The following is a 27,519-nucleotide window of genomic DNA, read 5'->3' on the forward strand; positions in this document are numbered from 1 at the left end:
AAGTAGTTAGTTTTATAGTAGTTTAAAAATGAGATGCGTTCTTGAGTCGCAGGAGGAATGAATGAAACTTGTCATCTTTGGAGGTCAGGCTACGCAGTTGAGACCTTAATGTGCAGGTATCCCTGGTGGGGAAGACAAACTGCAGCTTCTTTCTGTCTCCCCTGGGATCTGCTGTTTACATCCAGCTGAGGCTTCAGTGAAGTTCTCAAAGATTTTTATTCTCTGGAGGAAAAACCTGAGAAATGCGAGTCAAAACATCGTGACTCGCCTCTGAGACGGAAAGGGGGGAAAAGCAGAGATGTCACCGCAGTTTTTTTTTAATCTCCCCTGGGAGGGCCCTCCTGGGACTCGCGTCCATATCCTTAACTAATCGGCCAGCCCCCGCTAAGCGATAATTCATCATTGATCTCAAACCGTAGTCTAAGCGTAGCTGTAGGTGTGTTAGAAACTAGAGATGACAGCGGAGCATCTTGACGTGAGGGAGAGGCGTTTAAGGGAGGAATTCCGGGTGGCCAGGAGTCTTGCGGCATTGCGCAAGATGTTGAAATGTCAGTTTCTCCCTCTTCACACGCAGCGGGTTCGAGGTTATTAGTCACCTTTTGACGGAGAGAGTCTTTGAAAGCTCGTACTCCAGAGGCCCCGCCCTCACCGCTGTGGCTAAATCCGGCTTTGCGCGGGCAGACCCGCCGATCCCCGAGGGGCACCGTGAGTCTGGAAGCGGATCAGACGGCGCGGGACTTGGGAGCGCCCCCCCCAGCTACCTGGATGGTGAGAGGAGATAATAACCGCACAGATTTGTCTCACCCATCTGCTTAAATATCCCCATGTAGCTGTCGCCGCTCCTTCTCCTATGCAAATGCGGCCCGGAGCTGACATCAAAGCGGGCGCGGAATCACACATGGCCGCCCTTGAAATGCCGCGGCCGTAGCGCGGCCTGTCCACCTGGGGGCGGGGGGTGTGACAAAATGCCTTCCGCCTTTGTTCTCGCCACTCGGCTGCAGAGTGCTTCCAGTGGCCCCTGTTTCGGAGCGGGTCACGGGCGTTTAGAGTTTACAGGGTAATACCTGTCCGTCAGTCACACTTAAATCCGAGGGAGAATGCTGAAGTGGATTAATGTGTTGAATCGGGGGACTTAAGGCCCGTAACAAGCTTTCGGTGGCTTCTCTAGCGTATGATATTAACCCGCCTCCAGCCTGCCGCTTGGCGTAACATAAACCCATAGCGGCATTTAAGTACAGCTAACTACCCGATTCCCCCGAGGATGGTGGGTCAAATCCAGGCCCTGTTGTGTGAGCGGGGACTCGGGGTGTGTGGGAGCCGGGGGGCAGCCCAGTGTGCCATCCAGGGTGTGTGCAGCCTTACACCTTATACATCTGCGGAACCTGCCATAAATGGGTAAGAGGTTATTGAACGTCCATGGATGGGTTAGAAGGTCATAAGAGGAACTAATTATTTCCGTAATGTGAGAAGTATGGATACTGTTGCAAATGCATGAGCCCAAGAATGCAGTCGGAAGTGCAGTGGGACTAAAACGCGGTAAAACACATAATGCACTTGTCATAAATATGAATGCAGATCATTAGATCGTTAGAAGGGCATGGCTTTTTCCACGCCGAATGTCTGCTACTCGACTGCCCCGAGGTCTCTGCCTTCTCTATGCGTCAGTGAGGTGTAACGTGCATTAAAGTACCTACTTGCATAACTGCCTTTCAGAAATATCATACAAAAGGGCGGATACAAGGGAAGTTCACCGTACTTCCAGTAGTAATGAAGTGAGTTAAAAGAAAAAATGTAAGCATATTGTCTTTTTGTCTTCATAAAATCTGCAAGTGTTCAATAATAACTGATCTCTAGGTTCCATCCATTTTCTAGATGCATAGTTGTAGATAGATAGATAGATAGATAGATAGATAGATAGATAGATAGATAGATAGATAGATAGATAGATAGATAGATAGATAGATAGATAGATAGATAGATAGATAGATAGATAGATAGATAGATAGATAGATAGCCTTTATTGGCCTATAAGGATATTTGTCTTCACAGTCTGATCACCACAAACACAAGTGCATTGCAGACATCTGCCATATTAAACATGTTGGAAGCGTGTCGCGACACGAGGTGTATCTCTCATTCGGCCCGTCATGTTTTGTGTAGTCGTTTTGGTGGAGCGGATAAGCCGTGGCAGAACCGGTCCATTTGGCATCACTCCAGCCTGGAGTGCTCTTCAAGGGAGACGGTTGTTCTGTGAGCTAAACGGCAGCAGGTCAGGACAGGGGGCATCTCGGCTAGGAGGTCACCCGTACCACGGTTATGTTTCAGCACAAACAGCGTGTTTGTGAGGAATAGCACGCCGTCCCAAACAGCTGATGTCGGCACTTGTGTTCACACGTACCCTGATTCTCAGGGTACGACATCACACGATCAGTAACTCAGCCAAGGCAGGTTTCCATTAATGTTCATTTTCCGTTTTCACTCTCATTTCACTCTCATATTCTCTCATATTCTCTGTACTGAAGGGCTTGCTTTCATAGTGTTGTTCCTTCCAAACACCTGCAATTGTAAAAATATCTTAGTGTTTTTAGTCGTAAGGGTTGGCTTTGTTTCATTACTTATGTAGTTCAATATTTAACAATATTAAAATGCATTCATTTTGTGACACTTAACCAGATCATGCAGTTTCATTAGAGAATAATGAGCTGAACTTATAATCACCTACGTAAAAATGCTGAAATCATTTCAAATGAGCGCTGCCGTTGTTACTCACTAGCATACGTCATTTAATTCCATCATATCGTGGACCTTGATGTCATACGTTTTAAGTGTTTTGTCCGTTTGATTGCTTATATGCAAAAGATACAACTTGAAATAATTATGACTTATTTAGTGCCATAGCCTGTGGTCTCGCACCTTGGCCTCAAACTCCCAGGGTTTGTAAGCCAGCCAAGGTCCTTGTAACTTTCTAACATGTGCCACCATTCAAAGGCATGAGGTGTCTCTATAATAGCTCCGGGCTCAACACAACCGCTATTCTGAATAAGTAGTTTGGAGGGATGGATGGAATATGACATTGTGATAAGATACATTTATCCCCTTTGTATGCAACTTTTATCAAATCTTCACATTTTTCTACTCCGGAGAGGCATTTGAAGAGGGGTATCATGTAATAAATGACCTACTATTGCACGCTCTTGCAGAAAAAGACAGTTCAGGACAGATGGGTGTAATTGTGATCAGTGTCATCCTACTCTGTGGCAATGTCCTTGTTTCCATCTCATTTAAATATCAATAACTTGCTGTCAGGTTAAAGACACGTTATCCTGAAATGTCCCATTTTCCTGAAAGCTAGCTGTGCCTGACCTTGTCAGTGATTGTTTTTATGGTTGAAACAATTACCTCAGCAGAACTCAAGGTGATAAATATTTGATATCAGTCTCCATTAAAGAAAAAAAAATCGCATTTCTCTGGGAGAAGATGAAAGATGCTGTCTTTCAGCTGTCTGGTATGTTTGTCATAGTACACTTGGGAGTAGATTCGTTGTGTGATATGCGGGCTGTCTGTCTGCTCTTCGAGATGTTTTTTAAAGATTTAAAAACGGCGTTTTATTACTTTTTTTTTTTTAAAAAGCTGCGGATCTGTGATAATCACCCAGAAACACATTGTTCTGTAGGTGAGGGTTTTGATTATATCAGAATAATTATTAATTAGGTAATAGTTTTTTGACAAGGATATAAAAACTATGCACAGCCCGTCAACACAATTTCAAAATGTATGTGAGACTCTTCATATTTAATTATGGTATTTTGACCTGCAGTGACTGTGTGAAAAAATGTGGGATGCTAGTAACCAAAGAATAACACGTGTGGGTGTATAGAGTATCTAAAAAGGCTTTTTTATCCTGTATTCTACATCGTATCTTCCCATAGACGTGTCTGACAAATAAGGTTAATTGAAGTGTGGTTTAGCTAGAGCAGAAAGTCTTGCTATTGTGGTTTAGTTAATGATGTGATTGAGTCATTGTACCTTGTTGTTCACTTTTATATGGCACACTGTGGTAAATGCTGTTACACTGTGTAAGGTATCCAGAGTCATTCATTTGTGCACTAATAGTGAGAAGATACCATCCGGGACATGCTTTACCTCAGCGCTTCCCAATCCAATCATCGGGGACCCACGGACGGTCCAAGTCTTCACTCCCTCCCAGCTAGATGGGTCACATTTTTGCTCCCTCCCACTTCCCTACCGACTGGGAGCAAAAATATAGACTGTCTGGGGGTCCCCGAGGACTGGGTTGAAAAACACTGCTTTACCTTGTGCTTCTTGGGCACCAGGCTTGCCGTACTGAATCTATGGATGATTGTAATTTGCTGCTCCCTGCTGCCTGCACCTTCCTATGTTCCTTGTACTCTCTTGGCTTGACTGTCACTTGCTGATGACCTCTTGGCACGCTGCGTGTTTGAGATGATCGGTCTGCTGCAATGTCCTTCTTCTGCCACCAGGGGTCGTGCTTGGTTTAGGTTTGACGACAGAATTCTGCCAGTGGGGATCTGTCCCATGGTAGTGCCGTACTACTCGATATCAGTTTCTGCTGAATTGCTGTAATACGCCACACTATCCTCTAGAACAGTGTTTCGCAATCCGGTCCTTGGGGACCCACAGACGGTTCACGTTTTTCCTCCCTCCCATAAATGTGGACCGGCTGGCAGGGAGCTCGGAGGGAGCAAAAACGTGGACCGACTCTGGGTCCTCGAGGACCGGATTGGGAAACCTTGCTTTAGAAAAAATATTATTATAATATTTTTTTTATTCGAGTGGGGGGAGGGTTTGTTATATTTTGCGCAAGATTCTAAGTCTATTTGGCCTTTAGGAATGATAACATCAACATCTTAATTATTCCACTAATGGGTTTTTTTCTGCTACACAGTTGTCTTGTATTATTTGGCAGGAATCTGTATTTTAGTTCATTGTATTTTGACTCGTTGTGTAGCTTGCTTGACTGGACTGGAAAAAGTTTGTTCTCTGTTTACATAAAGGAATATTCCCACATGTGGCATTATTCCACCTCTGCATTAAACGTACTGCAGAAAACAGCTCCTTCGTAAAGTAGTAGGTTGTCCACTCCGTCAAGGCAGCTGCCTCTTCCGTATGTGTCTAAAACTTTTCTTTTCATTCTCGGGCAATATCGACTCTTCCATTTGACAAGCATTCCCAGCTGTCCTTGGATTTGGGGGAGATTTTCACAAGCACCGTCGGATTTTCCTGCTGAGCGATCGTCGTCCTGCATTTCTGTGAAAATTCCTGAAGCGGCATTGGGCGGGACCTTGGATTTCTACCTTTTCATTTTCCTGTTCAGTTTAGCGTGCTCTAGGTCACCGTAATGCCAAAATCTCCTTCCTGTATTCCAGCACCTGCCATCTCTTTTGAAGACTCTCCATCAGAATTACACCCAGCAAAGCGGCCTGTCCCCACGCATGCCAGTGGGATACAGCTAGCGTGGGCGCTCATGCTAAATCCCTAGTAAATCAGTAATAAATCAGTAATAAATGTCAGACATCGCTACAATTTTTGGATCCTCAAGTAGGTAATAGGAACTCTTTATGCTTATTTTATTTACACTTTATACTTTTGGACTTATTGATAAGGAGGTAGTTGATTAGTATGAGAACTGTACCGACAATGCAACCCAATGGGTTTCAGTGACACACAAAGAAAAAAAAACACCAATCTGCTTGTAATTCTCTTCAAGATAACACCTGCATGTCGGGGGGGAGGGGGGGGGGGGGTGTGTGCAAAGCCCTTTTAGGAGATTTCTTCAAACATCTTATCTAAAAAATATATATACATTACAGTAAAATGATTGTTATACATTTCAAATCTGCTTTGCTGAGCACTCTGGCGCATGCGGCCATATTGGAACCCTGCATGAAAATGAATCGGGTTCAGTTCGGCAGGAGAAGTTCTTTTTCTTAACGGTTGAATTGTGAGCCGGAGGGTGAAAAGCAGGGACACAGCAGAGCAGAGCTGCAGGGGAGGCTGGTTCATCTGTGACTGAGCCTGTGTTTCAGTTACACTTCAATGAAACTACTGTGCATTCTTTCTGTTTACTTTTCATTTCATAACTTATAGAGACAGTCTGGATCGCTGTCCTTATTATCATTATAATTTGTGCTTGATCACCTCATTATTAGGTGTCGATGTCACCTACTACAGCCTATATAAGAGGCATTTCTCTAAGATGCCCTTGTCGGATTCACAAAGGCATGTAGTGATGAGTTTCTTCACGCTGTTACTAGCTGCCCTCTTCTCTTTTTCAATGGTTGTCTCCAACTAGCAACTTGCATTCATGTACCCATTAATATGGCAGCGCATTCAGAACATCGGTTGTTCAAGGGTTGCAATGACGGGGGCCTCTAAGGGGGCTCAGACCCGCAGCCTCCGGGCATCGCGATCACAGGCATCCGGTGCCTTACCCAGCCATCTCACGCCTAGATAGCTTACTACTGATTTAGGGAGGGGTTGGCGTGGCTGCCAGTCAGCGGGGGGAGAACAGAGGCCTCCGCTGGCACAGCAAAGACCAGAAAGTTCAAAGAGTTTCAGAGGATTTTATAGTCGATCCGATCACACATTTATATCGACAGGCTGCTCCGCGCTTCAGAAATTCTGCACCGTGCTTAATCACTTGGCTTTGCATTATTTATAAGCTATAATTTATCACTGTCCTTTTAATCTTTTTTTAATGTGAGTCTTATATATTTATACATATTTGTGTGTGTATATATATATATATATATATATATATATATATATATATATATATATATATATATATATATATATAATATATATATATGCAGTGTGTATATGTACTGTATATAAATTTTATATGTATTGTTTATGAGTAAATATGCATAGTGATATTCCGTTTTCACGGCTCATTCCCTGCGGTGTTTGAAAGTCATTGGCAGATCTCTTTCTTTTTTAAAAAACAATTACAGGTTGTACATCTTTTTTTTTTTTTTTTAGTTATAAACTCTAGGTCAAACCAACAAGGTGGCATACTTGATATGTAGATATCAAATACACAGCTTTTGTCTTTTGTCAGTCAGCAAGATGTTGAATACAGCTGCCAAATGTTTGAACCAGAATATCCTGTCTTGAAATTTGAGACATTGCACCTTCTGGTGGCTGGTTTCTGTGTGATGTTTGTTCAGTGTGACTGGATGGAAGCAGCAGCTCTAGACGTTAGAAAAGCCAATAGCCAGACCAGAGAAGGGGAGCTCATCTCTTTTAAATATCATCACAGTCCATTGCTAAATAATAAGTAATGGAAGAAGGACGTGTGGTATTTATGACAGTAACTGTGATTTTAATGTATACAATAATGGTTTTTAAGAATTGCATAAAGGAGAAATGTAGGATTGACTCTACGGGCTGTTTTGCGTGTCAAAGCTTATTAAATTCTGCATGCGACTCGGTTAAAAAACAACGATCGATAAATTTTCCATTTGTTTGTCCGCTCTGCGGTCACGACGGAATGGCATTGGTTGGCCATCTGTCCGCGTCGGGTTTGTGGAACGTGAATTCAGATGCGCTGCGTAGTTTATCTAGTGTCCTTATATTCTAGTCTCACCATTCGCCTTTCGGTAAACACCTAACATGATGCATGTGTTTGACTCAGGTAGTGTTTGGATACATATTAGGCTTATATTTACATATATTCAAAATACAAAGAAATACATATTAGAGGTAATTATGTTTTTAAATCTAGTTGAACAGGATTACTGAGACAACTTGGGGCAAATAAGGGGAAGGAAGCATGTTTCTGTACATGCCCAGAAAATGATGCAGTATGATGAAGTATAGCAATTTATAAATGTCATTACTGGTGATTTAAGGCATATTATTTGAACCTGCATACAGAATCATTTATAATTCAGTTTTCTTTGTACAATATCAGGTTGTAACAGTCTAAGATAGTGTCTTTGTACTTTACAGTTTTAAACTGACCTGGTTTTTATAAAGGTCTGGAGTAGCCAACATGCTTTATTGATCACCAAGTGACACTAGAACTTTAACTAGATGTTATATGTTAAATTTCCATTGTAGCTCACTTGAATTAGCCAACTGATTACTGTATGTAGGAGATGTGTGTTGTAGATAAGATTAAGTTGTTCAGTTTACAATCATGTGGAACTGACCATTTTCTCGTTATCAGATTTCCAAAGCTTGATATCAGAATTCAGAAGATTAATATAAAATTTTCAAGGATTGACACTGTAGCGATCCTAGGCGGCTGGTGGCGTGGGCGGGACGCTTTCCTGTGGTGAGGGAGAAGATGACCTGAGTCACATGATAACCTGCTATCAGGTGGTGCTACCAGAACTGAGAGCAGATCCTGCTTTTGGCAGAAATGTGGATGCTGTGGATGTTCATCCCTGGTTACAGAAGTCGTCGGAAGTCCTTCGAGCGCTTTGTGAGACAGCTCAGCTTGAGAAGACGTGGAAGAGTCCCGGCTGCCGGCCCCCGGAGTCTCGCTCAGGGGCGTAGGCTCATCGCCGACGCGGCTGAGGTGACCTCCTCCGGTGGAGACCAGGCTCTGAGTCACCACCAACTGAGTTGATCGGTTATCAGGAAAGGTCAAATTAATGTTGCAATTCTCTTCCTCCATTTTAGCTTCTACAAATTCCTGTGACCGTGGTTTAGATGAATGGTGACAAACACAATGATAATAAGCAGATTTTTTTAATGTACGATATTTCACTTCTGGCTACCTGGATTTCAGCTAGCTGCTAAGTTAATCTCCTCTCATATTCTGGCCTCATCAAAGCAGGTTCTTGTTCTCTTCATACTTGCTTAGAAAATAGAATTACCTCGTTTTCATTTTCATTCATGCACTCGTCTAAATTAGTTTATCGTGTAATATTTGTTGATGCCTCTAGCCAGCAAGACACCCTAAACACAAATGTAAACCTTTTTCTGTCATGTTACTAAAGAATGAATATAAGTGTTACTATATTGTCAACATCTTGTGTCAGTTTATCAGTCTGTGAAAGGCTGCATCGTCCTAAGCTGGTTTCCAGCACGCTGAGCCTGGCGGCACTGTACTGGTGAAACGAAACCATCTTTTATTTGTTGGATACATCTACATACACATTTCAGTCATTACAGTGCTCAAGTGACCCATTTTCTAAGCTAAAAGACGGAGAGTGGTGACCAGTTTGAAAGTGGAGGATTTACTGCGGTGATTTCAGCTACAGGGGTCATTTGAATGTCTTGTTCGATCCATTGTCACGCCAAAGCTTTTATGAATCAAGGCCTTTATGCCACGTCAGTATATAAACCCTCACTGACATTTCGACATGTTTGATGTGATAATGGTACTTATGTATTTCATTTGGTGCTATTTATTTACTTTATTTAAGGAAACTTTGGAATAGCTACATTTGAAAAATCGTCAAGTGTTTTAATTAAGGGTTTGTTGTGGGGCTGTTTTCTGTTATTCATGTGGGCTTCGCTGGTCAACAACCAGCACTTAACTCTGCCTGCTCAATACGAAGAGCGGCAAAATGAAAATGCCTCCGTGATTCATGGCAGCGAAGCTGAAATTGCAAGGTGTGAGCATGAAGCATGTTTCTCTGGCCAGGACAGGCTGCCGATCCTGACACTGCCAGAATGCGATGCAGGCCAGAGATGGGAGGCATCCGGCTCGGTCAGTCCGGGAGACCTAATTACACTACTGAAGGCAGAGCGGCAGAAGTCCCGAATGTTTATTACCTGTCCGTGACGCTTCCACCCAAACAGGCCCGTTCTGATGCGGCTGCTGAATCATAAAGCACTGTCCGCCTCCATGTAGCGCAGTGTACCCGCCGAGCCACAGTGCAGCAAACTCCATGATGGCGTTACAGACGCCAGGGGGTGTCCCTGCTCAGACGCCTTGAGGTGCAGACTGGTGTCCCACGTGGAATTAAAAAACAAGGGGGGGAAAAAATCAGCAAAACACAACAGGCACTAAAAATAAAGCTTCCCGCAACCCAAAGATGGTTTATTTATGATGGAAAATCCCAAGTGGGCGGGGTTCAACAATAGGAACTAAGCAGAATTGCCAATGAGAAGTAGGTTAAGCTGGCCGTTGATTGGCGGCACACGACAGTCCCGCCTACTCTGAGTCTTTAAGCTTCCTTATCCTGTTTTTAACAAACTGCATGTCTTCCGGAGAGCGGTTGTTGTTCCTGGTGGCAGCGGCCCAGTGTGTGTGAGAGCACTGCAGCTTGTATGCATCCCAGCCCTCTGCTGGAGCCTGTGCTTCCCAGGACAGGCTCCAGATCACAGTGACCCTAATTAGATAAGCGGTTATTGAGCATGGATGGATTCCAGGCCCAGGAGGGGTCTCAGAGCAAGGTACTTAACCTGAATTTCTCCAGCGTTACATTGTATAAATGGCTAGGAACTGTGGCTGATGTCACTTTAAATAAAGTGTCCGCTAAACGACACAATTAATAATAATAATAATAATAATTAATAATGCACAATAATCAAAATAATCATAATTAATTTGAATCTCCCCCAGCATTAATTTCTATACAGGTTAAAAAAATGTATGCTGCTTATAAAATTTGTTAGATTTGCATTAGCACTTTCATAACGCCTGCATAATGCCTTCGTAAACATTCAGTGCACCTTCATAACGCCTGCATAATGCCTTCGTAAACATTCAGTGCACCTTCATAACGCCTGCATAATGCCTTCGTAAACATTCAGTGCACCTTCATAACGCCTGCATAATGCCTTCGTAAACATTCAGTGCACCTTCATAACGCCTGCATAATGCCTTCGTAAACATTCAGTGCACCTTCATAACGCCTGCATAATGCCTTCGTAAACATTCAGTGCACCTTCATAATGCCTGCATAATTCCTTCGTAAACATTCAGTGCACCTTCATAACACATTCATAGAACATTCATAAGCAGCATGTAAGCATACCTTACTAGCTGTAGTATACATTAATAACAAACATTATATGATACTAACAAATCTTAGGATTGTATAGTGATTGTTATTAATGTATATTCAAGCTGTTAAGGTATGTTAGGATGTTAAGGTATACTTACGTACTTCTTATGAATGCATTATGAAGGTGCACTGATTGTAAAGCGTTATATAAAACCTGTATCCTTAAAGTGCCTCTCTACCATTTTCCTTTATCGTTCTCATTCCGCTCACCCCATATCTGCAGCAATATGTATAAACCATCTGGCTGGCATTTTGCAGATGTGAACAGTTAATATGATTAATATAATTAAATGCAGAGCTGTTAGTTCAACCTGTCTGACAGTATTTTAAAAGGCATATCTTGTTCCATTATTGTGTCTGGGTTATTTTCAGGTTTACCTTAATGTGCCTGCGACTTATTCTCTTAAGTGGCAGATAAATATACGTTCGTTTCTGTTTCAACGATGAGGTGGATTGTTTAGATAAAAATTGTTTAGATTTTTAATTGTTACAGCTTTTATGTAATCTACTTTTTCGAGAGCAACTCGCGGATATTGTGCATAATAGAATGATATGCATGTATATAATGGTCTTGTTTTTCAAACATTAGTTTGAAGTACAGTATTGTCAGCAGCTTAATGTGTGCCTGAACCTGCATGTTATTGTCAAAGTCCTTAGGGGAACAACCAGAAAACTGACTCCAGTGGTGTGTGCGCGCCCCTCAGTCACAGGGAGGGCGACCCCGCTTGAGTGGAAAGACAGGGGCCATAATCCTCACACCGCACAAGCGGTTTTCCAGGAGTGAAGGTCGGTGCAGTCGCGCCGGCTCGCCGAGCTCGCCTCGTTAATTCTCCCCCCCAACCCCCGCCCGGCTCATTGCTCAGCCGCTAAGCTCGGCGAGAAAGTTGACCCTGGGCTAATTTCCTCTAGCCTCTGCTCGCACCCTTCTAACGGGTTCCCAGAAGCTCCTGCTTGGCACGTGAATCCCACAGGCCTTCTTCATTAAGTCTCCCAACAAAAAAATAAGGACATCATTAAAGTCTCTGAGATTTGGCCTGCTTAATTAGCCCCTGCCTAGACTCCAGTAATAGACTGTATGTGGAGTTTTTCCTTCACTTCAGTCTGTTCACAGATTCTAATTTATTGCACTATATTAAACTGTCCCAGCTTAATGGTGAGGTTTTAGGGAAGGAGTTCCTGATCCATCACTTACAATGGATGCCCAATATAACATCCTATCATTCATAAAGGGAGGGGAGAGGTTTTTTTTAAGCAAACAAAAAAAATCGAAAATTACAGGAGTTTATTTGGAGTTTCTTTTGAAAGAAAGGTGATGGAGATCGGGCTGCCGAGCTTGATCCTTCCGTACTGGTGCTCTTATATTCGATTCTTCATGGACACTGAAACCCCCGTCAGGACCTTAATTTTTCTTGGAAACATTGCATTTTATCAATTATACTAATAAAGTTGCTCCACCTGGTTTTATGATCAAGATGGTATGAAAAAAATTGCATTACATTTTATTGATCATCAGACCTACTTATCCTTGGTCCTGCACCTCTGAAGTCTGGTCTTGGTTCTGATTCTGAGCTAATAAATGAATGCGCCTGGTTCCCAGTGGACTTCTCGGCGCTCCTAAGCCAGTGGCCCTGCTTCCCAGTGGCCTTTCTTTCGCGTTATCGTTGGACCAGGTGGTTTCTGTTTCTCCTCCATGTCATTTCTGGCTCATGGAGACATAAAGACGATGACATCTCTCCATCCATTAACAGAACACTAGATCAGTATGTAATACTGTACCAAGGTCATCCATCCACCCATCTTCTGGAACTGCTTGTCCTATTCAGGGTTATGGGGGGGTCCGGGGCTTATGCTGGAGGTGAAGGGAACAAGGCAGGGAACAGCCCAGGATGCGGCGCCAACCCGCACCTAAGTTATGTATTTTTAAAAATCTGCATGGCCTTTTCGCACCATGCATCTGCATGCATGGTGCAAAAAAATGTAGCTAATTGAAGAACAGCAATTGATATTTAAAAACAGTAAGCACATTACAGGAGATGGAGAAAACAATATTCTTTCGATTACAAATTTGTTTTACAGGATTTATTTATTGACAATATTTCCACCATGCGCCATGCAGTTTTAGTGAAACAGGTTATCCCTAATCGTATTGAAATTCTGCACCACACTGTGTTTGCAATACTCTTTTTTGTCTTTTCATAATTAGCTTTGAGCATGTAGATAACAAATATAGAGGTGTGAACTGCTTGTAATGTCTCTGTGATGGGCTGCCATTAGGAATGTGGGCATTTTATGCAGGACAGAGAGATAAATCTGTCATTTTACATGACGCATTGCATGCCGGACTCATTTTTTAGCAGTACTTTTAACCGAACCACTGAAGCCACTGTGAGTTATCCGTCAGATTTTTTTTTTTAAATGATGCTTTGGCAGTCAAAAAATAGGCAAGGATGCATGTAAGCAGGGGATCATCAGGTGATCCTCCAGCAAGCCTCAGGTTACGTGGGGCTGCTTGGAGCTGTTGCTGGCTTATATGTTTTAATTGAGTTTGTTAATGGCCACAATCTGATGGGGGGGGGGGGCATTTCTGGGCACTCAAGAGAGCCATAACTTTAGCTTACAGTCTTTTTATTACAAAGGACAAAATTAAAACTACTAGGGAACTTTTTTTTTTATTAAAATTAATGGACCATGTGTTTTGCCGTCAGTGAAAGCAATTTGCTGCACCCCACCCCCCCCCCCCCCACCTTTTTTTTTTTGGCCTGTTCTGATTGGTGAAACCTTGCAGAGACTTTGCTATTGTAATGCTAATGTGATTTAATACGTTTAATGCACCGGTGTCCTTGTGGCAAATTGTGGCAAGTGCACAATTGGAGCAAGACGCCGCCCCCCCCCCCCCCCCCCCACCCCCACACTTTGGGATGTATTTAAATTTTTTAATAACTCAGACAAAGAGGACGAGATGTTGTGTAGAAACCGCTGAATCAGCCTCTGAAGTGACGAGACGCTTCTCCTTTGTTATCAATGCCACCGATGTCACATTACCAGCCCGCGGAAATGGCTCCTCATTCGTTTTAATCCTGCCCAACCTTGTTTTTGCTATAACTATTTTTCGAGTCGCCGCTTTGTCGGTCTGTTCTAACCAGAAACCTTGCCCAGATGCGTGAAGGTCTCCCATAGGTTCACTGAACAGAACGTTGACGAATTACGGCCCGATTCACTAACCCTTCCTCAGATGTTTTCTGCGTTGAAGGACACATCCTTTAAAAGCCCTGTTTTTATACACCATCCACCCCAGTGTGGCCTGACATTACTCTGCTCGCTTAATTTTCATACTGCAGTACATTTTTTGTCCCTGAAAAAACAAAAAAAAATGTTCTTTCATTATAAAGACCCAGACTGTACATTATATTTATTATATTCTATAAATTTTCTATAAATTCATTTATTGGTCCATGTTTTTATAAAAATATTAAAACGATACTGTAACTACGCAGTGTGCCATTTTTACGCTCATTTCAGAAGCAGCTAAAAAATATTTTTTCCGGTTCAATAATAAGAACAAGCTGTTGATTTTCTTTTTAATGTATAATTACGCGTCAGTCTTTATTAAGATTTTTCATTAGCATTAAAAGCATGAGTAATATTTTTATGTATATTGTATGAGTGTGTATTAATGAATTACCTTTTCTAAGCATCTTTCCTATTTTAAAAATGAACTTCATTTAAGGAAATTTTTTTATTCTTGAGAGATGCGGTACGCCTGAAGCTTTGAGAGGAATCAGCAGGTCGAGGGGGTGGGTGTGAGGATAGGGAGCGGGCTAGCGCGGGGGGCTCGCTTCTGGGTCATCCAGAGAGCGCCACGCTCTGTGACCTACTTGTTTCTGCGAATCACTAACTGCATGCACAAGTTTAGCGATCGCTGGCCTGCTTCTCGGCTGATCGGTGAGGCTTCGCTGTGGGTTTGTAGCAGCAGAGAAACCGGCTAGAAGTCGCCGCGAGGCAGGGTGAAACCGCAGAAGCTGAATGGTCCCAGGAAATCCAAGATTACTTACTGAAATCCAACAAAAAGCACCTTTGACCCATTAGCGGAACAACATGTCAACAGCACATTTGTAAGCTTTATGTGGAAATATGGCAGTCGCTGATCTCTGTGTCCTCATTGGCCCTTTCTAACGAGCGCTTATTAATTGAAGCCAGCTGAGCTCAATCAAGTGGAAACGTATCACACGAGGCGGACTTGCGTGAAAAGAAGCAGCATTGCGGGGGATCGCCCCCCTCACAGACTCGGCGGGCTTGCCTCGTGTTAATGCGTTCCATCACTCATGCGGCATTGCTACAGCACAGCAGATTTGCCCCTTCTTCTCTGCCGCCGCCACTGCATCCTGCGCACACAGTGAATGTCTGTGCCCAGCTACTCCGCGAGGAACACGGACACTGCAGCGGTAGTGAAGTTTTCACTGTATGTGACGCATAACTTACTCTAATTCCTCGCAACGATTTCTAAAAAAAAAAAAAGTAATTTCAATTTCTAAAAGCCTGCAAGTCTTGCAAAGCCCTCAGCGTTTTCACTGTTGAAAAATCTCCTCCTGCAGGAGCAGAGGGAGGGGAGAGACCAGGCCGTGTGTTCTCCTCGGAGGTACTCCTCTCCCTCCTCTCCGATTTCTCCTTATTTGACCCCGTGACCTGTGATTGGTGCCTACTCGGCTGTCCTGCTGTGCAGCTGCCAATCATCTTGCACCTGCTGCGGTAATGGTGATGGAGAAGGAGTGTGTCAAACATTAAATAATATAGACAGAGGATGGGTGGCCCAGTGTGTAGCAGCGTGGCCTCACATCTCCAGACCCGGGAGGTCAGATCCGGCTCCTGACTGTGTGTGTGTGTGCAGTTCTCCCCTTGTATTGTGATTATCATCTTACCAGCCTAAAACACATGGTTAGATGAACCAGCGGCTGTAAATTACACACAGCTTCTGAGTGTGTGCCTCATAATGGACAGGCTTACTGTGCTGGGTGTCTTCATTCCCATTGCATCCTGGGACAGGCTCCAGACTGACTGGGATGCTGTAATGGGTAAGTGGTTATAAAAGATGATTGAATAAGCAAACGGTAATTATCTTGCAGCCAGGATCCGTGTCTGCCCTCCTGGTCCTGAAATGGACGGCCAGCTTTTAAATCTTGCATGAAAATGGTGTCAGAATTCAGAAGAATGAGAGGCAAATGGGCAGAGTTCTGCACGTTTTCTATAGACACTCGCTTTCAGATGTGAGATCAGGAGGTTCAGCGATTCCCGCGTTGCGCGTACCCATGCGCGGTTGCTGTCCGCGGCGCCGACCGGCTCGTGGAACGCGGCACCCAGCTGTCAGCGATACTAAAACAGGCGTTTTCTGCAAGAGGACATGCTGCTGGTGATGGCTGCACCGTCTGCCTCAGCTGCGACAAATATCACGTTTCAGATCGTCTGCGCTGTGACAGCGCCAGTGCCCCCCCTCCCCCCCCCCCATTCACAGGGCTCGCACTTCCTGTGTCCTCAGCCGTGCGACACGGGTCAAAGCGGGGGATGTTAATCCAGTCTCTTTCCAGCCCCCTGGCTGATTTAATGAGAATGCAGCATCCCTGTGGTTTCAGCCCCCCCGTGGGGCCCAACAGGAAAATCACTCAAATAAGGAGCGATTTAACCCCTCCTCCCTCCACCTTTCCTTGCGCCATATCAGCTGTTCTGGAAATTTCTTCGCTGATACGTCATCAGGATCCTGATACTTTTCGGAACAGGTAGACGATTTGATTAATAAAAGGAGCTTGTTATGCATTATGCATCTTCTTTTGACCAAGAATGTCATTGGGGGGGGGGGTTATACCTCCACATGGAGCAATAAAAGCCATCAGTTTCAACTGATGAAAAATGCCACCTTCTATACGGGACTGTAAAATCCCTATAATGCTTAATATGCCATTATTAGGCTTTATGTCGTCTCGCGGTGTCATGGTACCTCCCTTAGATACACATGGCTTATTACCTACGCACTCTCCTCTCACCATCAGCACACTGTAATTGAGTCAGCTGTAAAAAATAAAAGAAGAAGAGGATAATTAACTGGCTCCTCGGTTGTGTTTGGAGGTCAAATTGCCTTGCCGCTCCGTGGCAATTTGGGGGCTCCTGCATGCCTGCTGCAGAGTCCCAGAAGGAAGACTCTAACCTTTATCCAGCCGCTCTTGTTATAATCGTCCTAATTAAAAAACACACACAGGGGGTCAAACGGAAGTGCGCCCCCCCCCCCCCCCCCCCCCGCGCCTTTGGGTTTCTAACGTCATCCCCAGTTGGATGGGCTGCCCCCTTTATAGCTGCAGCGGAGGAGGGCTGGAGGCTTGGCATGGGCAGCCTGTCCAGATGCACAGGAAATTACAGACCAGTAAAGTCAGAGACACGCTGAAGCAGACTGGCGGTTCCTTTCACCGAGCCTCAATGCCTCAAACTTCATGGGTATTTTGTCCATCTGCTGTCTGTTTTTGCACGTCGCTGGTATGATGTAAGGTTATTTCATGGTAATTACCGAATAAGCTACTAAAGGAAAGCTTCTATACACTGTCTGCATTTTAATCATTTTGCATGCCACCATAACTGTTGACGATAATCCGAAGCCATTCAATCCTTTTTACTGTTCAAACTGCATAAATGTACAATATTTATAGGTGTATGCTTTCATTCGTCTGCCATACCTGCTTGTCCTATGTGGCATTACGGGGGTCCAGAGTGTCCAGAAGGGGTATCAGCCCATCACAGGGATAGTTACATACAGTGCATTATATACAGTACTGCTCATAAGGGTTAGGCAGTCAGAGGAAATGTTTAACGCTATTGATCGGGGTGGTAAGTGGATATTTGCCCAGAACAAAAAAACAAAAATTAACATTAGAACATATGAAAATGCACAAAAAGAATTTCTCCTCTTCTCCTGATACTGCTATCTTGTTGGTTAGATGAAGTTTGGTTCCCCGAACTCCCCCCAGCCAGTCCACGTGTGCGTTAAATATCACCACCAGCACAATTAATTAATGAATTACATTCGTTAAATGATTTGCTGAGGTAATGACTGGCCAAACATGGCATGCTGGTGCTCTACCACCAGACCCTCGGCTGTATTGGATGGTCGCTGCAAACACTGGGGTGAGTTTAAGAGAGGCGTCGAAATGGCAAAGCTGACACACTTTGGCACATGTTGTGTGTCATGTGTGTGTGTGTGTGTGTGCGCGCGCGCTTGGGGGGGGGGGGGGGGTGGGAGGTTTGCATAGATCACATTTGGGGACCAAAATGTCCCAAAAGTGCGGTAAAAGGGCCAAGTTGGGATGGCGAGATTACTGGGTCAGAATGGCAGGTCTTGTGGGGTGTTCCTGGTGTGTAGTAGTCAGTACCTACCAAAAGTGGTTTATGGAAGGTGGGCCGATGATGGGGTCATGGGCTCCTAAAACTCACTGATAGGCTTGGGTTGTGAAGGCTAGCCTGCCTGGAGTGATAACTCATGAGAGATACTGTCGCATGCATTGTTGAAAAAAATAATGCTAGCTATGATAGAAAGGTGTCAGAATACATATCACAGCTTGTTGTGTATGGGGCTGTGCAGCCGCAGACCGGTCAGAGGGCCCATGCTGACCACCGTCCGCCCAAAGTGCCTACAATGGACATGTGAGGATAAGAACTGCAACATGGAGTGATGGAAGAAGGTGGCCTGGTCTGATTCATCATGTGGACGGCTGCATGCGGGTACGTCATTTACATGGGGAGAGAGATAGCACCAAGGTGCATTATGGGAATAGAAAGCACCAGGGTGCATTATGGGAAGAAGGCAAGCCAGTAGAAGCAGTGTTATGCTCCAGGCAATGTTCTGCTGGGAAACCTTGGGTCTTAGCATGCATGTGGATGTTACTTAGTTTTGGTAGGTGGTACATGTCATTGTTGCAGACCAAATGCACCCTTTCATGGTAGTGGTCTTCCCCAGTGGCAGTGGCCTCTTTCAGCAGGAAAATGCGCCCAGCCACACTGCAGAAATTGTTGAGAAATGGTTTGAAGAGCATGAAAGAGAGCGTTGACTTGGCCTCCAAATTCCCCAGATCTCAATCCGACTGAGCATCTATGGTATGTGCTGGACAAACAAGCCCAATCCATTAAAAGCCCCACCTCTTTGGATGTAAAGGATCTACTGTTAACATCTTGGTGCCAGATACCGCAGGACACCTTCAGAGGTCTTGTGGAGTCCATGCCTTGATGGGTCAGAGCTGTTTTGGTGGCACAATACCTACGTAATATTAGGCAGGCGGTTTTAATGTTATGGTTGGTCGGTGCATGTACATATTATGGTTGATGTTGATGTAGCACTATTCAGATGTATACTGCCGGGCGTCTCTGCTCACCTGTACTCGATCGTCAGTTAGTGCCAGACATTAGCTAAACGAAGCACTTCGTTGGTGCTTCGGGACACGTCACGAGCTCTTCCGCTTCCCGCGTTCCCGGATACGCGTTTGCCCTGGAAAGGGAGTGCGCTGACATGGCAGGGGGTCGAGCCGTCGTTCTCCTCGCCAGCTGGTACTGCATGTTCTCGCCGTGCTGCTGTAGGAAATGCACAACCGGCAGCCGAGATCTGACAAGAATCTCTTTTCATCTGTAAGGATGGCTGTGCAGGCACTGTGCCGGGCAGCAGGGAGTGTGGGCTGGAAGGGTTCGTGGTTTGAGCCTGGCCCTGGAGCTGAGTGGGGTCCGTAACCCTGATATCGTCAGTGGTTATCTGGCTGTATGTTCAGGACCAGCAGAGAAAAGACTAGATTCTTACTTACTGAATTCCCTTGATTAGCTAAGCCAGTCCTTTTATTGTTAAATGTAAATGTGACAAAAAAATTAAGAAATTAGGGCCTGACTGTAGTAAGCACTTTGGATACTATGTGAGTTAATTCTCTTTCGCCAAAAGTAGATGTTTCAGCATTCAGGAATCTATTTTAAGATCTCTTACCTTGATGACATGTATTCAAAGCCTAGGTTCTCCCTGGAAAAAAAAGAACTTGAGGCAAGATATCTAGTAATGTAGGCCTTTGGTTTGGAGTGATGTGTATCAGCTGGTCCTCTGAGACAAGCTAATGGGGTGACATTTATGCGAAAGTGTTTTTTTATTCTTTGGTGAGTTTTGGTCTGAGGGTTACTTATATGCTGATGACTTTGTTGTTTTTATATAGGACAGGTTTGTGCATAGGAGGAAGATTTCATCCCTCCTCCAGCCAATCAGGGAGGCGAAGCAGGTCAGGCCAAGTTCCAGAACGGTATGCTGGCCCCTCCCCCTCCAGACTACATACCCTACTTACTCATGGAAGAAGTGGAGAAGATGATGACATCAGTGCTTCGTAGAGTGCTCAACTGCATGTTGTGCTGCATCAGGACATCTAACGGTCTGAATATTTATTCTTTATTTTATCAGTGATGGATATGTAAATGGGGCGGCATGGTGGTGCAGTGGTTAGCACACCTCTGGGACCCGGGTTCGAACCTCCGCCTGGGTCACATGTGTGTGGAGTTTGCATGTTCTCCCCATGTTGTCGTGGGGTTTCCTCCGGGTACTCTGATTTCCCCCCACAGTCCAAAAACATGCTGAGGCTAATTGGACTTAAATTGCCCGTAGGTGTGCATGTGTGAGTGAGTGGTGTGTGAGTGTGCCCTGCGATGGGCTGGCCCCCCATCCTGGGTTGTTCCCTGCCTTGTGCCCATTGCTTCCGGGATAGGCTCCGGACCACCCGTGACCCAGTAGGATAAGCGGTTTGGAAAATGAATGGATGGATGGATATGTAAATGATGCCTTCAAAACATACAGATGTTAGAAAGCCAACTGGAAAACCACCACCAGAGAGACTGACATCCTTTCTGGATGGCAGGTAAAAAGCGATCGGTCCCGCACTGCCAGCCTCTCGATGTTCGCTGTCGTGGCCCCTTTCTTCTCATAGGAGTCGTGTAGAAAGAGGTCAGAGAGGGTTCACCAGCAGGGAACCAGAAGTGGTTCTTGTGGGGGGGGGTCCTCTTGCGTAAGCTTTTTCTTACGTGGAAAAAGAGTAAAATAAGTTTTAAGGCTTTGTTTTATACTTCGTCAAGGAAGCACAATGTTCAGCAGACAGACAAATGGAAAAAAGCACAACAATTATGTTTGTTGTTCAAGTTCCAGCTATAATGTACCCCCCCCCCCCTTCACACCCAAAACCTCAAAAGAAAGCTGAATGCCCCGATCAATTGTGAAAGCCACCCCGCTTCCTGGAGCCCTCCCATGGCCACCTGTGTCCAGCCTAACATATCAGCCCTTTCACATGCCAATGGCCGCTGACAAAGCCTGAATGCAGATGCACTGAGGGTGCGTCCTCGTCGCAGAGGTCCTGCTCCGTCGCTGCATATCCAAGCTGCACTGTGTGCCCAGGTGTGGGCAAGGGGGGGGGGGGGGGTTACATGGGGCCCACCACCATAGCTCAGACCCCACAGAGCAAACTGGGATGGGGAGGGGGGGGAATCTGACCCTACAGAGAAAAGACACTATAGCAAGGAAGCTGAATGTATGGTAAATTTTTCTTCTCCCTCCTTTTCTTCCCCTGAAATGGCCGCCGGTATCAGCTCTCACGGTGGACAAAGAGCTGCCCGCCCACTGCCATTTCCTGACATGCTGTGTCAATCATGGGATAATTACAGGGGACAGACACGACGGGCCTCAGTCCATCACCCCCTCCTCGTTCTCCCTAATTACTGTACAGGGGGCTCCGCGGTGCCCCCTAGTGGTCTGGTCCAGCGTAACAGATCATGCTGCTCCAAGTTCTGTGCTCACCCTTTCATGTTCCTTATGGCTAAAACGGGTGGCCCCCGCTTTAATTAACAACAATCCACCAATGATTTTTGTCTCAGTCTGTTCCAGTTGCACAACAAACATGTGGACACTTATGGCAGCAGTTTCGCTTCCTTCCCCGGGTTAATTACGCCTTGCCTGTTATCCCTTTGTCATGCTAGTCCTCAAGTAGCTCTTAATACTGGAAAAAAGTCACTGGTTTTTATAAGACACCAGTACAAAGTTCCCCTAATGCAATATTTAATGAAAGAAGGGATTATCAAATCAAGATGTGTTTTTACTCTGAGAAAACTGAAAGTGATTCTTTAAATCGCTGCTAATCTAGTTTTTGTTCGATGAGCAAATGGAAAATGTTTGGGGATTGGGCGTGTGCGTTTTGTGCATCTGAGAAACAGTGTCAAAGACATTCAGCTCTTCAGACAGAAGATTTTAGGCGCCCCCCCTACACAGCTATGATAAGCCTGCCCCCATCCATCCAGTGTGTATTACTGTCATCATTCGAGAGCTGTTACTTTCTTTAGGAGATGAGATGTCTGTGTCGTCGTGTGTTTCTTTGTTCTTGTGTCTTTTTTTAACGCCTCACTCAATCTTAATATATTATGATATTTGAAATTCCAAGTGATGTTTCCAGTGGAACCAAGTCCTTATTTAAAAACTCTACATTGTTGACTTTATTCGAATACCTAATATGAAATATTTATAATTTTTAGGAATGACTGACTTTTTGCAGCAGTACGAGCTGTCCGTCTGTACGAGCTGTGTGAGCTGTCCATCTGTACGAGCTGTATGAGCTGTACGTCTGTACGAGCCGTATGAACTGTACGACTGTACGAACTATATGAGCTGTACGAGCTGTACGCGCTGTACGTCTGTACGAGCCGTTTGAGCTGTCCGTCTGTACGAGCCGTATGAGCTGTACGTCTGTACGAGCCATATGAGCTGTATGACTGTACGAACTGTATGAGCTGTCCGTCTGTACGAGCCGTATGAGCTGTACGTCTGTACGAGCCATATGAGCTGTACGACTGTACGAACTGTATGAGCTGTCCGTCTGTACGAGCTGTACGCGCTGTATGTATGTACGAGCTGTATGAGCTGTATGTATACAACAGTTAGAGCAGAATTTTACCCTTTCCTATCATCCTTTTTGTGTCGTATGCTGAGAAGTCATTTTGATTATTTGATTATTCTTTTTTTTCTGTGTTGCCAAACCAAAACTAGATTTAAGTAGACCCTGTGTAATTTAGCAAGAGTGAGTCTTTCTGTACACTCTTTGTTATCACATGATTTAGAAGGCATTACAGTTCCTTCCTCTTTAGAGAAACACAGCACAGACTGACCTCAGAACAGGGTCACCTCTATCGAGGAACTGCACAGGTAGACCTCAGAACAGGACCGCCATGTTAGCTGCAGTGGACTTGGCTTGCAAAGCATGCACTTTGGTATTGTTGATGACAGGAACAGAGGTGAAACATTCAGGACCAGAAAGTACAAATCCAGACCAGGATTTTGTTTCAACCAACCGGTTGAGTACTCTGTGACTGTGATTTTTTTATACTGAACTGGTTGGTAGAAATAAAATCTTGGTCTGAATTTGTGCTTTCTGGACCGGAATTTTCCAGCCCTAAACAGTAATACGCTGTGGCCACATCCAGTCAAGGAGCTATAATCATACTATTATTGTTATAGTAATAGCAATACTTTTAATTATAGGCTGTGGTTGCTGCGGTCATTTTTTCAGGCATGACGTATATTCTTGAATTTGTGACTATAAACACATTTGGAATGTTCATTTCAGCCTGAATTGCAACAGTAATTGAAAGGATTGCTTACCGTCCCTGTCTTGCACTGTGCAATGCGAGAGAATCGCCTTCCCTCTCAGGCCCCGGTAAAGACAATCTTATGTCCTTCCCAGGAGCTGCAGCTGACTTTTGGATGCAGTGAGGGCTGCCAGGGGGGGTGGAGGGCTTGACCCTGAGCACCCGACATGTGGCCCCAGGCGGGCCAAAATGTCTGTGACCTGACATTTGTCGTCATGCTTCCTGTTTCAATTCAGCTTCTTCATTAGCAGGTAAACGCACATTTCCCAATACTGTACCAACAAAAATGGCTGCAAGTGTATTCCCAAAAGCAGTTTTGATACTCTGCTGCTTTGTGTCTGTTCCTCTGCTGGCATTTTAGTTGTAAATCTCTTAGTCGCCCCCCCGCCTCCCAGGTTTTTTTGCATCAATACTGATTTCCACCCCACACAGCCTGCACACGCGAGGACAGCCTCATCCTCGCTCTGGAGCTTGAAAATCTCACCTTCTCCTGCTTTCATTAGCCGGCAGGTCGACGCCGGCATGATTTATTTACCTTCGCAGACGCCCCCCTCACACGCGCGCAAGTTAATTATTCAGTGATACCTAAAGAGAACCGTGTATCCCGGCCTAGAAAGGCCGACCGGGTGTGAGGCCTGGGGTCATCTGGCGCGCTTCTGAAGGCTGTCAGAAGAGAGGCAGGGATTGGAATAGCAAGCAGGCTCACCCCGGTCCATACCTGGCAGCCCGCGAGGAAGGGAGATGAGAAGCAGGGATGCAGCACGCCCGCATGCAAGTAAACATGCGTGGCTGCGGCAGGCAGTGGGGATCAGAGGCTCTCGACATGCGCGTAAACATGCGTGGCTAGAGTGGCCTGTGGGGATCAGAGGTCCTCAGATGTACGCGTTGGTGAAGACCTGCTTTTTAGGGTTGCCAGATTTAAACTGGACCTATTCTGAACCGTCCACATTTCAAGTACTTATGCTGAGGTTTGCTGGGGTGGCAGATCCTACCCCAGGTAGCACAGAGCATAAGGAAAAGGCAACCTAGATATGACACCAGTCCATCGTAGGGCTGATCTACACGATGCCTTCTTTTCTTTGGTCTTGGCATAAAACTAATTCTTCAACCAAAGACAAAGGGTTGGTTTTCTTAGACTGTGCCTCATGTGACCCCCCCCCCCCCCCCACCCCACCCCTCCCCAAGCAAGACCAGGGACACTGAAGCACAGGAAGCAGTGAGTGGTTGAAGAATAAATGCAGAAGGCTGGCCCAGTTACTTTAGTTAAGAACTTAATAATAATATTATAATTTGTCGTTTGTTAGTCTGGGATAGATGGGAACAAACCTCCTTTGGTTGAATGCTAAAATATCCCATGATGAACCTATAGGAAACAACGTATTTTTGTATTGACTGTAAATTCTGTAAATTCCATTTGCAATTAAGGAACGTCACTTTAGTCCTGCAAGGAGGGCATCATTTAATTATTCTCATACAAACGTGGCTTTCTGAACACTGTGAGTAAGACGCTAAAGCCATGGAAGACAGGAAGATGTCGTTGCTTAGGAAACATACATGTAAATGTTCTCATACTGGCATCCAACCCAGCGCAGTCTCCCATCTTCTGACACGGTTCAGCTCTCCCCCCGACAGGAAGGCGGCACCCCGAGTAATGGCGGACCTTAAAAACACACGTGTATTTTTTTTGTCTCCGTCCTGAAGCCGTGGGGCACATGAACTCTCCCTTGACACTGAGAAGCGATGTTATTTCAGCTTTCTATGTCCCCTCCATGCTGCAGAATGAAAAATAAATAAGTGCGTTGAAATTGAATCCAGCCGATATTTCTGTGTTTGAACAGACTTGAATTTGAATGCCTTTGATGTGGTGATGTCTGGGAAGAAGTCCTTCAGCTGCTAAGGGCTATGGAAGCGGTTTGAAATAGGAGGACACTCCACTAAGAGCTGTTCACGGCTGCATACGCACCCAGAGCTGTTTCCCTGTCCGCTGTCCGTCTGTCGTAAACAATGGTATTATGAAATTACATATTCCTATTTGTTGAAGAAAATGATTAGTAATTAACTGGTAATAAAGCCAAGCACATCTGAAAGGGCCGCGTACCTGCAGCCAACGAGAGTGAAGAGCAATCGGCTTGCTTTGAGTTTGCAGTCATGCTTTTGGGTGAGTGTGTGTGTGTGTGTGTGTGTGTAATTCAAAGACCACAGATAACAGGAAGATTTAGATAGTAAGGCTGTTGTGCTGCCCAGCATTAAGGTCAGGAACAATGACTCATAACAAAAGATTGGTGTTTAACATCCCAAGAGAGTTTTTCTGTCGTTCCTGTGAACAAAGTATGTAACCTGAATCGCTCCACTTAAGTGTCTACAGGGGCATTTCTATGATTTTTTTTTTTAAGGTGGGGGGCATAAGCAGGGTCATAATTTGTACAAAGTGGCCAGCTTTATGATTAGCCAATGATATGTTTTGAATTGGTGTGTGACAGGGGAGGGGCCACTCTGGGAGTCAATCAGCTTTCTGCGGCCCTGTGGCCCCGCCCCTGTCCAGCTGCATAAAAGTATGGAAATATTAGCTATGCAGCTGTATTATGGCAGGAAATCTCAACAGTTGCACATTTTCAGATGGATTTTTCAGTAATTTTCTGAGGGTCAGGCGAAAATGGATAAACGGACAAATGGAGTTAAAAACTGCAAGAACTAACAACAAATGCAGTGCGGTAATTCACATGGTGGTGCAGAAATTTCCATCGCAGTGCTGTGATTCACAAGGCGTGGGGCCCGAGTCTGGCCGGGGAAGCTTGACCTGGCACATTTGATGGCAGCAGCATCAGTGCAGTAGCAGGAACACATTGAAAAAATATACAGCGGGCGGAAAGCCCGGCTGCCTGCATGATGCGTACACGCCGTGGGGCCCGTCGGACCAGTATCTACCTGTAAAAGCTCTAGTGTTCCCAGTGTCCCCAGTACTGAAGGACCATAGAAATGTTTCCTGTGTAGGGAAATTAGCTCTCGGCCAACTTACTGTTTAATGATACAACACATCGAAGCACTTTGCTGCTTAGGATTTCATTAGACTTTTCCATATGTTACATTGTTATGGAGAAAAACTTGTTTATGTATAGATAATTTATATACATAAACCAACATAAACAATGTTGTTTATGCGTGTGGTTTGAGCTGTTTTTTCACTACGGTGTGAATATTTGTGTTTAATTAAACGATTATATCTAATTACCGACGTCACCTCGTGAGCGAAAGGTCAGCCAGTTAGGCAGCTCAGTGTAAAAATATTTTATGCTTTACAGAAATCAAAACTTTTTTTTTCTTTTTTGCATCTACAGTACCCAGGAGAAGAAACCACGATTCATTTTGGTCCAATTTATACCATTAATTTCCCCAGAGATGTATTTGCAGTCTACAAAGAAGTGCTGCATTCATCAAGGAGCCTGTACAGAGTGGCTAGGTCATCTCGAGCGGGTCTCCGGCACTGGTGCAGTGAAAGAACCACTGCAGAGTGGACCCCACACAGATGAAATTTCTCCTCCTTTGCCAATTCAGTGCTGGCTAATGGATGCTGCCACAATGGGCCGTGGCCACCGCCATTGTCTAAGATCATCCGAGCGAGATGCTAAGTTTTAATCATTGTTCCGATTAATTTGGAAATCCTCTCGCCCCCCCCCCCCCCCCATCCCCTCCTAAACAAAGGATGAGAAAAGATTTAGTGGGAGAAACAGCGTCACAAAGGGGGTGACTTCATAGCGTGCCAGAGTAGTGATTGGCGTAGATGTCAAAACAGTGGGCTAGCCGTCGGCAGTGGGGAATTATGAGCGGGGCGCCC

General features: G+C 44.9%; 1 long non-coding RNA gene across 1 annotated transcript; it reads left to right on the forward strand.

The window, feature by feature from the left end:
• Positions 1-669: 669 nt before the first annotated feature.
• On the forward strand, positions 670-20,509 carry LOC125727833 (uncharacterized). Its single transcript, XR_007388867.1, has 3 exons — positions 670-768; positions 18,631-18,770; positions 20,231-20,509. It is a non-coding gene; the product is annotated as an uncharacterized LOC125727833 (long non-coding RNA).
• The last annotated feature ends 7,010 nt before the right edge of the window (positions 20,510-27,519 follow it).

The sequence above is a fragment of the Brienomyrus brachyistius genome, unplaced genomic scaffold, assembly GCF_023856365.1.
Source record: "Brienomyrus brachyistius isolate T26 unplaced genomic scaffold, BBRACH_0.4 scaffold120, whole genome shotgun sequence".
Lineage (NCBI taxonomy): Eukaryota > Metazoa > Chordata > Actinopteri > Osteoglossiformes > Mormyridae > Brienomyrus > Brienomyrus brachyistius.